Genomic DNA, 13,257 nt, shown 5'->3' on the forward strand with positions numbered 1-13,257 from the left:
CAATATACTCTATATGTCCAGAATATCTACCACACTGAAAATATTACTAAGATTATTTATAACATAACTTAATTTTGTCCAAATTTTCTGTCTTGTATTGAGAGTGGCCTGTTTAAATCATCACTTTTTATAGTTCAAAATGTTTTTATTATCCCCAATAAAACCCCAATAAGCAGTACTCTTCATTCTCTCTTCCTTCCTGGCAACCAGTAATTTGTTTTCTGTAACTGAGAATTTACCTATTCAGAATCTAATCTAATAAAAGAGAAACAGGCAAACTGACCGCACCTTCGCTACACCCCCAAGCCATGCCCACCAGCCAATCAGAGTGACTATATGCAAATTAACCCAACCAAGATGGCAGCCAGCAGCAATGGAGCTGGAGCAAGCAGGAAACTTGGTTTCCCTGGCAATGGAGGAAGCCAAGCTTCCCGCCTACCTTGGCCAGTTGTGGCCTCCGCTCAAGGCAACAAAGTTTCAATTATAGAAGATAAATAAATCCCAGATACCTGCTTCCAGCCAGCCTCCACTGGGAGATTGGGTGGCTGGGGGCCATGACCAGCCTGCAAACAGCCATCAGCCCCTCACCCAGGATGGCCACACCCTCATGGGGTGAGGTTCCCCACTGCGGTCTTGGACAGCCTGCAAGCAGCCATCAGCCCCTCACCCAGTCTGGCCAGGCACCCCAGAAGGACCCCCTACCCTAAAGGGGGTGTGACCAGCCTGAAAATGGCCCTCAGCCCCTCACCCAGGCTGGCCAGGCACCCCAGCAGAGACCCCCACACTGAAGGGGCTGTGGCCAGCATGCTAACAGCCATCAGCCCCTCACCCATGCTGGTCAGGCATCCCAGGTGGGACACCTACCCTGCAGGGATTGTGGCCAGCCTGCAAACAGCCATCAACCCCTCACCCAGGCTGGCCAGGCACTCCAGCGGGACTCCCACTCTTATCTGGGACACTCTTTGGGGCAAACCAGCTGGCCCCCACCCATGCACCAGGCCTCTATCCTATATAATAAAATGGTAATATGGAAATTGACCCTAACAGCAGAACAACTGGGAATGACTGGTCACTATGACACACAGTGACCACCAGGGTGCAGACTCTCAATGCAGGAGCTGCCCCCTGGTGGTCAGTGCACTCCCACAGGGGCAGCTCTGCTCAGCCACAAGCCAGGCTGCTGGCTGCCAGCACAGCGGTGGTGGTGGGAGCCTCTCCCGCCTCCTCAGCAGCACTAAGGATGTCTGACTGCAGCTTAGGCCTGCTTCCCGCTGGCAAGTGGACATCCCCCGAGGGCTCCCAGCTGCCAGAGGGATGTCTGACTGCCAGCTTAGGCCCAATCCCCCAGGGAGCAGGCCTCAGCCAGCAGGTGGGCATCCCCCGAGGGGTCCCATACTGCAAGAGGGCACAGGCCAGGCTAAGGGACACTCCCGCAAGTGCACAAATTTTTGTGCACTGGGCCTCTAGTCCTATATAATAAAAGGCTAATCTGTAAATGGACCGAACGGCAAAACGACTGGTCACTATGATGCACACTGACCACCAGTGGGCAGACACTCAACACAGAAGCTGCCCCCTGGTGGTCAGTGCCCTCCCACAGGGGGAGTGCCGCTCAGCCAGAAGCAGACCTTATGGCTGGTGAGCACAGCAGCAGTGGCAGGAGTGCTAAGGATGTCCAACTGCCGGCTTAAGGAGCAGGCTTAAGCCGGCAGTTGGACATTCCCCAAGGGCTCCCAGACTGTGAGAGGGTGCAGGCTAGGCTAAGGGACCCCGCCCCCCCGCCATGCACAAATTTCGTGCACCAGGCCTCTTAGTATTTCATAGAAACAGAATCATACTATATCGCATGGGGAGAAAGTAGGTCCACACTTGGGAGTACGTGAAACAGAGTTTTTCTTGTATCATTATTTTTTATTATTGTATTTTCTTTTCCATATTCACAACTGTAAACCTACTTTTACCCCACCCTGTTGTCTTTAACCTTTTGGTATCTTTCTCGGAAACATAATGTTTTTGAAGTGCATTCATATACTAGCATCTATCAGTACTTCATTCCTTTTTATGACTGAACAATATTCCATTGTGTGGATATGCCACACTTTATCCATTTGTTGATGGACATTCAGTGTGTTTCTACCTTTTGTCAACTGTGAATAGTGCTTCTTTTCAGGGTACAAGTGAATAATGTTTGTGTATAAGTATTTGTTTGAGTACCTGTTATCAGTTCTTTTGGATATTTATGAATTTTAACATTATCAAGTGTCTTTCCTCCCTCTGTTTAATTCCCTATAGGTACACTTGTTTGACCAGTGTCAGGATTGCAACCTACCGTATACTTCCTTATTGTTTCTACTTGCCTCAGAAATCGTTGTTCATCACTTTACTTTTAGCACTCTATTACTTTCCTGAGTTTGATCAACTCCTGATTGATTTCTGCCTTTTTTTAAATTTTGCATCTCTGTTCTTTTCATGACTCTATGAGGGTATCTAAATTAACGTGCAGTTCTATACGACAGTTTTCTTCAGCGTTGTGGTTGTTTCCTCTTTTAGGTGCATGACTTTCCTTAGGTAGAAAGTATTCTATTCACATTCTTGAACTGTTAAAAAGAGGTTTTTTATAAATGTAGTCTTTTTTTAAAAAAACGATGATTTATTTGTTGGCTGAGATTCCCGGTCAGAGAGCTTCCTCTTCTGTCACATCTGCCCTGTTCTGTGCAGTTTCCTCTATGGAGGTGCTGGTATGGAGCTGGGGAAGGAAAAGAAACACCTTTTTTCTCTTTTATGACTTTAGGATTCTTAAGTCCTCCAAATTATTTATTGGCTTTTACACTCACATCGCTAAGATGCAACACTCCTTTCTTACATGCTTCTCCTACAGAGAAAAATTTTTTTTCCAGTTTCTCACTTCTTATCTTACATTGCAAACCCTTCCTCACTTATACTACCAAATTTCAAATTATGTTAAGTATTTTGGGATTTATTGCAGTTTTATCTTCCTGACTGGATTACATCTGGGCTTCATCTATGTCCTTTGCTTCTCTTTGTAATAGGATATTTTAAGAACTACCCATTACCCCACAGCATAGACATTCAGTAGCAAGAGTTCAGTTAATCTGTTTTCTCTACTTACACATCATTTGTGGTGTTCTTTGTCACTGGAAGGCCTGAAAGGGCATGAGTCTTATGTAGTTTTCTTTGACTCCTTATTGATTTTATGGAATTGGGGGAGACAGGAAGGACATTTGGAATCAAGCAACAATATCTGCAATATGAAACTGGAGGTTTAGCTAGTACATTTATTAAAGTAACCTTTCTTTTAGATTCTTACTCTAAAATATATTTGCTACTCTTAACCAGTAAAATCTTGTATGGAAGACTCATAAGTTCTCAGTGAATTAGCATTCTAAAATATGAATCTGTGGGGACAGTGTTCGCCATGGACACATTTGCCTTATTGTTATTTATGTAGTGTTTTAACAAATAGCTATAGCCCATAATGGCTGAAAAAATGAAAGTCTAACCATTTTAATGCTGGACCAAGTAAAAGCATACAGAGAAAGAGTATCACATTGGATTTTACAGTATAAGTTGTATAGTAGCCAGAAGCATCCCAAAGAATGTGGTTCAGAAAATCTTGGCCGGTAATCAGAAAATATTGGAAGTGCTAGTTAGTGCTATATAGAGATGCTTTATGTTATTGTTTAAAATGCAATTGCTCTATCAGTCATATAATGGAACCTAGCCACAATTTCTTCCACTTACACATGGTAATATTTTGTCTTCACTAAAATTCAGTTAACATGAGTTTGATTGCCATCCAAATTCATTTTTATATAAATTAGAAATAGAGTAACTAAATATTTTTATGTTATATCCCTTAAGGATATAAATATATATATATATATGTTATGAATATGTAATATGCTTATTTATAATTGTACTTCTAAGAAAAATGAATTAGCAGAGTGATGCCAGCAAGATGGCAGATGAGGAAGCTCTTGAGCTCACTTCCAAGTAAAAAAATACTGATTCAACAATAATTCGTGGTCAAATTCCCCTTGTGAGAAATTCAGAAACCAGTTGAGAGGCTCCTGCACCTTGTATGAGTGCAAAGCTTCCACTTTAAAGCCAGTAGGGAAAATTGAGACATACTCTTGTCATAATCTCTACCCCCTGCAAAGCACCATGGAATCAGGAAGAAACTCCCAGCTCCCAACATTCTCTTGGGAGGGAAGACATAGCCTGAGTGTCCAATGCCCCACCTTTACAAAGGGCCACCCAAAAAGGTAACACTATATGTTGGCAAGGATATAGAACACATTCACATCAATTATGGTAAGATCATAAATAATTTATATATATATATATAGATACATATATATAATAGATAGATATAGATAGATGATAGATAGATAGATAGATAGATAGATAGATAGATAGATAGAGATAGATTTTTAAGCATCATCTACTATAACTAAACATATGCCAGCCTACAACTTAGAAATGTAACTCCTAGGCATATATTAAAGATAATTGCAGGCATGTTTCCAACAAAGAGATATACAAAAATGTCCATGGTAATTTTATTCATAATGGTCAAAAGTAGGAAAAAAAAAACAAATGTTGAACAGCATTAGAATATATAGTAAAATTGTGGCATAGTCTTATTAATTCTACATAACAATAAAAAACAATGAGCTACTTTTACACACACACACACACACACACACACACACAAATGAATAAATCTCACAGCCATAATGCCCTGTGAGAGAAGCCACAGATACATATAGTAAACTTCTGTTCATACTGAATTCAAGATTAGGCTAAACCAGTGATGGTGAACCTTTTGAGCTCGGTGTGTCAGCATTTTGAAAAACCCTAACTTAACTCTGGTGCCATGTCACATATAGAATTTTTTTGATATTTGCAACCATAGTAAAACAAAGATTTATATTTTTGATATTTGTTTTATATATTTAAATGCCATTTAACAAAGAAAAATCAGACTGACATACCTTGATGTGGGATTGGGGGGACTAGAAGAGATAAACCAAAAAAATTATATACTTATATGCCTATGGACATGGGCAACCGGGTAGTGAAGGTGGGGGGAGGTGGAAGGAGCCAATCAGTGATTGTCTCTCATCATCATTGTTGTTTCTATCTCTCTCTCCCTCTCCCTTCCTCTCTGAAATCAATAAATATATATATTTTTAAAAAAGCTTTTAATACTGTATTCTCCAATGTTGTTTTCCTTTTAAGTCCTTTGAACATGTCTTCAGACACTCTATTATCCTAATTTTTACTAGTATGTTAATTATCATACTTTTTACTGTGTTATTCAGATAACACACCAATAGTTGAATTTATACTTTTGTTCTTAGAAGAATAACTTTATTAGTATGGAATTAAAATATGGAACAGATAATCAGAATAAAATTCTTGAGAGTAGGGACCTTGATCTCTGATTAAGTATCTGGAAATACAATCTACCATTCATCCACATATAAGGTATGTCAGTCTGTTACATTCTTACATGCTTTGGGTCTTATTTTGTTGGTCAATTCATTTTGTTCATTAGATTCCACAAATAAGTGAGATCACCTGATACTTGTCTTTATCAGATTGGCTTATTTCATATAGTATAGTATTTTTCAGGTCCATCCATGATGTCCCAAAGGGTAACAGATCCCTCTTTTTTACAGCTGCATAGTATTCCACAACTTTTTTTATCCATTCATTTACTGATGGGCATTTGGGCTATTCCAAATTTTAGCTATCTATAATAATCTATATAAAGCAGACTCCCGAATAAGTTTTTCTTATTTATGTTGTTTATTTTTAAACATTGCAATATTACCATAGATGAACTTTCTTTGTTAAAGAAAGTCTTTTCAACCAAAAAAAAAAGGAAAAAGAAAAACAAAACACAAGGAATATGATTTTATTTTTCAGTTTCCATGAAAAGTTTTCCATCTTTTACGCAGAGTGTACATGGTTCTGATTTAAATTAACCACCCAAACTGATAAAATTTAAATTCTAACCAGAGAATGTAAACATAAAAATTCATTCTTCCAGACTTTATGTAAATCCATTCTGAGAGAGGTGATGGATCAATAATCATTTGCCAACTTGAAGTCTATTTGTTTTTAGCTTTCATGATGGACATCATTGAAGTAGCAAAAACTGCATAATTTTGCTTTTGTTGCCCCATGTAAAATTGCCTTAAGTAAATAGAATTTGCTCACAGACTTAGTTTTGAGATTATACAAATTTGTGACACAATACTTAACAGGACGGCTTTCGTTTGTAAGTTATTCAAAGTTTTCAGACTCATGTTTGGTGAGACTTATCTAAAACATTCTCTTCTTTTTTTAATCTTAGTTCACTGACTTAGAAATAAAAATTCATCAAGGAGTGTTCAATTCAAGAACCTTAGGCTCAAATCACAAAAAAAAAGATAACTAAACACACACATCTACAAACTCACAGAAAAGTTGTATATAAAATACTCCCTTTAATTCCTTCTGAACTGCCAACCTGGTTGGTTCTTTGAGTCCTTCTTGTACATAGGCACTTGGATAGTGTTTGTGCCAAGGTCCCTACCACTTATCTCCACTTGGAGCAGTGGTTATTATTGCCCTACCCACACCACTCATTATATGTGGTGAACTCTAGCCAACCAGTATCTGTGAATTTTTTTCTCCTAGAATAGCTGAAAGCTTTCCTGATCCCACACATGGCAGTTTGGACGTAATGACATATTATCATCTGGATGGGCTCCAACCAATAAGTCTCAGGATTTGGTGCAGTCAAGCCCTCAGCCCTTACAAAAGGCAAGTCTGAATATGGGAGTTTGTTCCATTCCCCACAGTCACTCAGCTGTGTGAACTTCCTGTTTCCTATGCTAGTAGCTACATTCAGAGAACAAGCTTTACTGCATTCCGCCTGCCCTTTCCTATATTAACACTCTCTTTCTGACCTTTATTCCCTGCACATCCAAATAAAATGTTCACTCAAAATCATTCTCAGGGTCTGCTGCCGAGGGAACCCAGACTGAAATTTCACTGAAATGTTCGGATTCAGTTATGTGTTTGGTTTTGGAATGTTCAGTATCCTTCCAGAAGATGCATCTCTCTGTGCAGGGTTTCCTCTCTCCCAGTGGCCATTGGAGGCAACCACACTTTTCTCCACTGTAATTTACTATAGTCCTTGTTCAAAGCAAAGAATGACTCCATTAACTACAACATTCAGACCAAAACAAGGAGGTAGGGAATATAAACTAATGTCATGTGAACAGTGAGGCCTTTTGTCTGCTTAGCAATTTCTAACTGAAATATTGCAGAACATATGTAATAGTATACATGCTAAGAGCCCCAAATTAGAAATTCATTTTGATCTCACTACTTTGAAAATGCATGCATTCTGAGTTGAAGGAAAATTGCTAGCATCAGGCTACAACTTATTCTCCTCAGAGGTGAGAGGGAAGACTCCCTGAGAAAGGCAGAAAAAAGGATTCTGGACTGACAAATTCTCCTGTGAACATGCTAGTGATAAAACTGCTAGAAAAGACTGGTGGGTTCCGCTTGTCCAAATCCTTATCTATTGACTATTTTATCAGGATGTATTAGAATGTCTAAAACTATTGATGGCCAAAACAAAAGGCAGGGTTAGAACCTATGGATCTCCAACTTCCTGGAAAATGTTGCATAAACTATATAGCCATCTCAGTATAAAATAGAGATGTATCCTGACCCCCAGGCACTGCCTTTTATGTACATGAGGCACTCACAACCTTCCATGAGAGACCTCATTTGGCATTCAGTGAGTCTGGAATAGAGTGTGTCCTAAGGTGGAAAGAAGGGCCTGGGAGGTGCATGCAGGCCTGGACCTCTCACTGCTTTGTCCGCACCTCACAAGCATTTATCAGTGAAATTTCTAGCAAAGGTTGACACTGAGTAAAATCTCCGAGAATGCTTGTGAGTTGGATTTAACAAGCTAATTCTTTGTGTTACTTTCTTGAGGAATTGGTAACTTCCGTCCACATAGGTCATGAGAAATATACATACTCTTTCATGTCCATAATCATACAGCCCATAGCACCCATCTTCACTTGCAGCTGAGTTATCATAGCCCTGGGAATGTCTGTTGTACCAGACAGATCTCTGCATCTCTGTGCCTGAAGCCTTCATCTCCCCCTAGATCTGTTAGAAGCTTAGCAGCCCTCACACCAATGAATCTCAAGACTTGATAGGTAAGTATCACAGCTCCTTTTGCCTCTCTAATATGCAGGGACTTTTGAAGATGCATGTTTTAAAAAAGAAACGTGTGAAAAAGGTATTCCTCTTTCTTAATATGAGGCTAAAAAAAAAACTCTCCTGCTGTGGAGAAAGACAAGTAGGCTAATGGGAATGATGGAGGAGGGTGAAAGATCAAAAAGAGAGGCCAGAGTGGCAGGACTGATGCTACTGAAGGGGGTTGGGGAGACATGCTGTGAGAAGAGAGAATGCTTTAGGTGACACTCAGGTAACACTCAAATCCCTATGTCCCTTCATCAGAGCCTTGAATCACAATGGGAAGAGACTAAACATCCCGGGGGGGGACCTCATCTTCCATGTGAGAGATTATCATGTACTTTCTACTCTCAAGGCATATTTTAGCTGTTCTTGTCATTATCTGGAGATAACTCCTGGTAGGAAGAGTTGGCATCATCCTGTTTAACACCACCAGACAACACTGTTTCTTGCAATCTCCAATAATCCTTGTAAGACCTCATGAAAAAAAGAATAATAGTAATTAGGAAATTAAAGAACAGGCTGGAACCTTGTGGTCAGGGAAAAGACTGTTTCCGAAACTTGGTCTGGTTAGACAAAAGAAGTCCAAGGTTCATCCTTGGCTGGAAATAATAAAACACCCTCTCTAGACTTTTACAGAGGAAGCTGATAAAAGTGGGAAACCCAGAATGAGAATTATTTGCCCTGTGGGGCCAACCAGGGTAAGAACAGTAGGAGAAAGAATCGTTGATTTTCAAAATAAGTACTTCTGTATTATGGATTTTTAAAGCATATGCATGGTTCCCTTTGGCAAAAAAAAAATAGATAATAAAATGAAATAAAAATCAAATCTCCAAGTATAATTTATGTTATTTTAGACTTTAAATATTTTGAAATATGGTCATATTCTGCATCTATTATCATATAACTTAATTTTATTTCTCTTATATATCACTTTATTCTAAAGTAAAATGGTTTTGGCTTGATGGTCACATTGTCCTTATACCTGAAAATATAAATGAAGGTGTTCCATTATCCTGTATTGATCCATTCCAAGGTAAAATAGTAAAATCAAATCATATGCACCTCAGTTTGGATTTTCAGTGTTTGAAAGATACAATTAAATGCAAAATAAGAATATCAATTCAATTTTCTTAAGATATATGTGCAACGTTATCATAAAAGTGAGTTTTACAACTCATGATATTTCGGGAACATATTTTCTGAATTAATCAGGAAAAAAAGGACAAGTGAGTAACTCCTTTACTGAGAAAAATAAGTAAAAAAAAAAAAAACACCCAAGAGAAAAAGTAAAAAAAATACTGAACAAAAGTGACCAGGGCACAGATTTTGTTTCTCTTGGGAAAATATGAAAACAATCACTTTGTGAACCATGGTTTCAAAGCAAGAGGTTCCAACTGCGTGTAATAAAATCAGAAGATTTAAAAAATAATTTTTCCTTTTTATTTAAAGTAGAAAACTAAATTGAATCATTACCAATATGAATGGTTTAAAATTTATTTATATGATATTTGTTACAATGAGATAAAATACACTTTGATGTGTTTCTCTGCCTCTAGTGGCAGATTAATGAGCATGGTTTGTTAAAATGTAAGAACTTCTGTTTTCAGTCATATAAGTATTGAGTTTTTCCTGAGAAAACAGCTAAATAAGCTATTTCTTTCAAATATAATTGTTTTGACTTCATCACTTTCTCCACTCCCTGCACTCTATAGGATAATGAAATAGAGATGTGTGTGTGTGTGTGTGTGTGTGTGTGTGTGTGTACACACCAGCCTACAAGTGAACAGAAGTTAAAACATATGGCACAAGAACACTTTCATCCTTTGAGCCTACTGGGGTAATCTGGATAGAGATAAATTATTATTGTTTCCTTTGTTTTCTTGTCTCGAATTTCACACCCTGAGATCTTACTGGTAGTGCAATTCTATGAAACTTGAATTGCTTGCTGAAACCTTTGCTTAAACTCAGAAAAAGCAGAGGAACAGTCAAACTATGAGACACTTAAATTATGCGAGAAAGCAGAGCCATCCTCCCAGACTTGGTTGCTGAGTGTCTGACCCAGTTCAGAAATGGTAGGGAGTTCCTAAAGTCCTGATTGGGGACAGAGTCAGACACAGGAAATGAATCCTTCTCCTTGCAGCCCTGATGACACAAGATTTGTTGATATACTTTTGCTTGTGAAACTCTAGGCACCTAGCATTTTAAATGAAGTGAATGTATTCCATCAGACTCAGCCGTTTATCCTCATGCACCAAATTAGAGTAAGTGAATAATCACATGGCTCACTTCTCTCTCTTTTTTTTCTTTATTTTTACTTTTTCACATTCAGTTATAGAGAACGAATAACTAGCAAACTGCACTTTTCTTAGGAGAGGTTAGAACTTAAATGTTTTAAGCCACACATCCTTCCTAAGTAATTAGAGATTCCATCTCAAGACATCTTTGTGGGTATGTGCTATAGTTTGTATAGTCAGCACAGGTTTTGAATGCAGCCATAGCAAGAACTTCCTTCTTAAAAGGATAGATTAATTTTTATTTTTATACCTCCCACATGTTATTTCAGAGACATAGAACAAGCTAATTAATTTAAACCAAATGAAAGTGATGAGTTAAAATTATTATGATTCAACTTTGTTGAATAAAGCAATGGAAACAAATGAAATTTTACTGTCTTGAATGAAGCTAGGTAATAGAGTTGTGATGGCTTATTTTATCTCTAATTACCTAAAGGACAAAACATGAACCCATTAAATTTATTTAAATGATGTACCAATGGTAAGACTACTGAATACATATATTTATTTATGATTTAGATGATTTCATTTTCACAGAAACACAGGCATCTATAGCTTAATATTTAATAAACTAGAGGCCCAGTGCATGAAATTCATGCTGGGGAGGGGGTCCTCTCAGCTCAGCCTGCACCCTCTCCAATCCGGGACCCCTCGGGGGATATCTGACTGCCAGTAAACTGGCAGTCGGACTTCCCTCTCGCTATCTGGGACTTCTGGCTCCTAAGTGCTCACCTGCCTGCCTGCCTGATTGCCCCTAAACGCCTCTTCCTGCAAGCCTGATGTCCCTAACTGCTCCCCTGCAAGTCTGATTGCACCTAACTGCCCTCCCCTGACAGCCTGATCGCCCCTAACCACCTCTGCCTTGGCACCTGCCACTGTGACTTTGTCTGGAAGGACGTCCAGAAGATGTCTGGTCTAATTAGCATATTACCCTTTTATTAGTATAGATGACTTATTTTTATTTCTTATATATTTACCCAAGTGTTTTATAACCTTTTTCCAAAAACTTCAATTTTATGCTATTCATATAATTTCTGAAGACACTTATGTCAGTTTTATAATGAGTATTTCAAAGAAAAGTAGTAACCAGATAATTTGTTCAAAAGTCCTTTCAATATCAAACAAATTAAAAGTGTTCAGCTTAGCCATGGCCAGTGTGCCTCAGTGGATAGAGCATCAGCCTACACACCAAAAGGTCATGAGGTTTAATTCCCGGTCAAGGGAACGAATCTGGGTTGCAAGTTTGATCCCAGGTGCCAGTAGGAGCATGTGAGGGAGGCAATCAATCAATGTGACTCTCTCACATTGATGTTTCTCTCTTCCCCTCCCTCCCTTTCTTTCACTCTTTCTAAAAACTAATGGACAAAATATCCTAAGGTTAGAATTAACAACAACAACAAAAAAAATGTGTTCAGCTTAATTTTGAAGTATTTTTCAATGTCCCCCAAAGGTGATATTGTGATACGTGGTTTGAGCAAATATTGACTCATCTCTGCTCTGTAGCTGAAATACACTGGAACTCTGACAATCACAGAGACCCCAGCTAATGATTAAAATTTGTGTATCATTAGAAATGAGGTAATACTTGAATCTGTCTCCAATCCACTCTGGAATAGAACAGAGTCACAGAGCAAGGAGATACATCCTCAGAAAGAAATGAAGAAAAAGGACTCATATTAAAATTAAAGTTTGAGCAAGGCTTGGAAATACACAACTCTGGTTACAATAAAGTGAGAAACAGCATCTGGTTACAATAAAGTGAGAAATGGATACCAGACCTGCCTCATTTCAAAACCTATTTGAGACCAAAAATATTCAACAAACATTGTCTCTTCTAACCCTTTTGAATAAAATATAATTTATATATTAAAAAGTAATAAAAACATACAGTTTAATGACCATCAGATTCAAAACCCATGCAACTAAAACCCATGAGCTGGAGAGCATTATGCTAAGTGAAATAAGCCAGTCAATGAAGGAAAAATACCACATGATCTCACTCATTCATGGATAATAGAGACCATTATAAACTTTTGAACAATAATGGTTACAGAGGCAGAGCTGCCTCACACAGATTGTCAAACTGCAGTGGGAAGGCCGGGGAGGGTTGGGGGGCAGGAGGGAGGCGAGTAAGAGATCAACTGAAGGACTTGTATGCATGCATATGAGAATAACCAATGAACATAAGACACTGGGGGGTAAGGGAAGCCAGGGTATTGTCAAGGGTGGGGAAAAAAAAGGACACATATGTAATACCCTTTGTAATGCTTTAAGCAATAAAAAAAATTAAAAAAAAAAAAGAAATAGAAAATTTCCAGGGTCACCAAGATCTTTCCTCCTATAAATTTCCAGTTACCATCTTCTTTCTCTTTCCATACATACCACCATCTTTACCTCTCATGTGATCTTCACGTCTAGTGTGAACTATAGTTTAGTTTTGCCTGGTTTTAAAATTTGTATAACAAGAACAATGTAATATAAACTCTTTTGTGTCTATCTTATCTTCCTTGTGTCTTGTGTATAACAAGAACAATGTAATATAAACTCTTTTGTGTCTATCTTATCTTTCTTGTGTTCTTGTAAAGGACATCCAAGGGCTCATCTTCATCTTCTTGACAACAACTAGGCTTGATGTAAATTGCTGTGGCTGATGAACAAGACA

This window comes from Myotis yumanensis, unplaced genomic scaffold, assembly GCF_028538775.1.
Source record: "Myotis yumanensis isolate MYYU_CA2020_CCGP unplaced genomic scaffold, mMyoYum1.0.hap1 SCAF_3, whole genome shotgun sequence".
NCBI lineage: Eukaryota > Metazoa > Chordata > Mammalia > Chiroptera > Vespertilionidae > Myotis > Myotis yumanensis.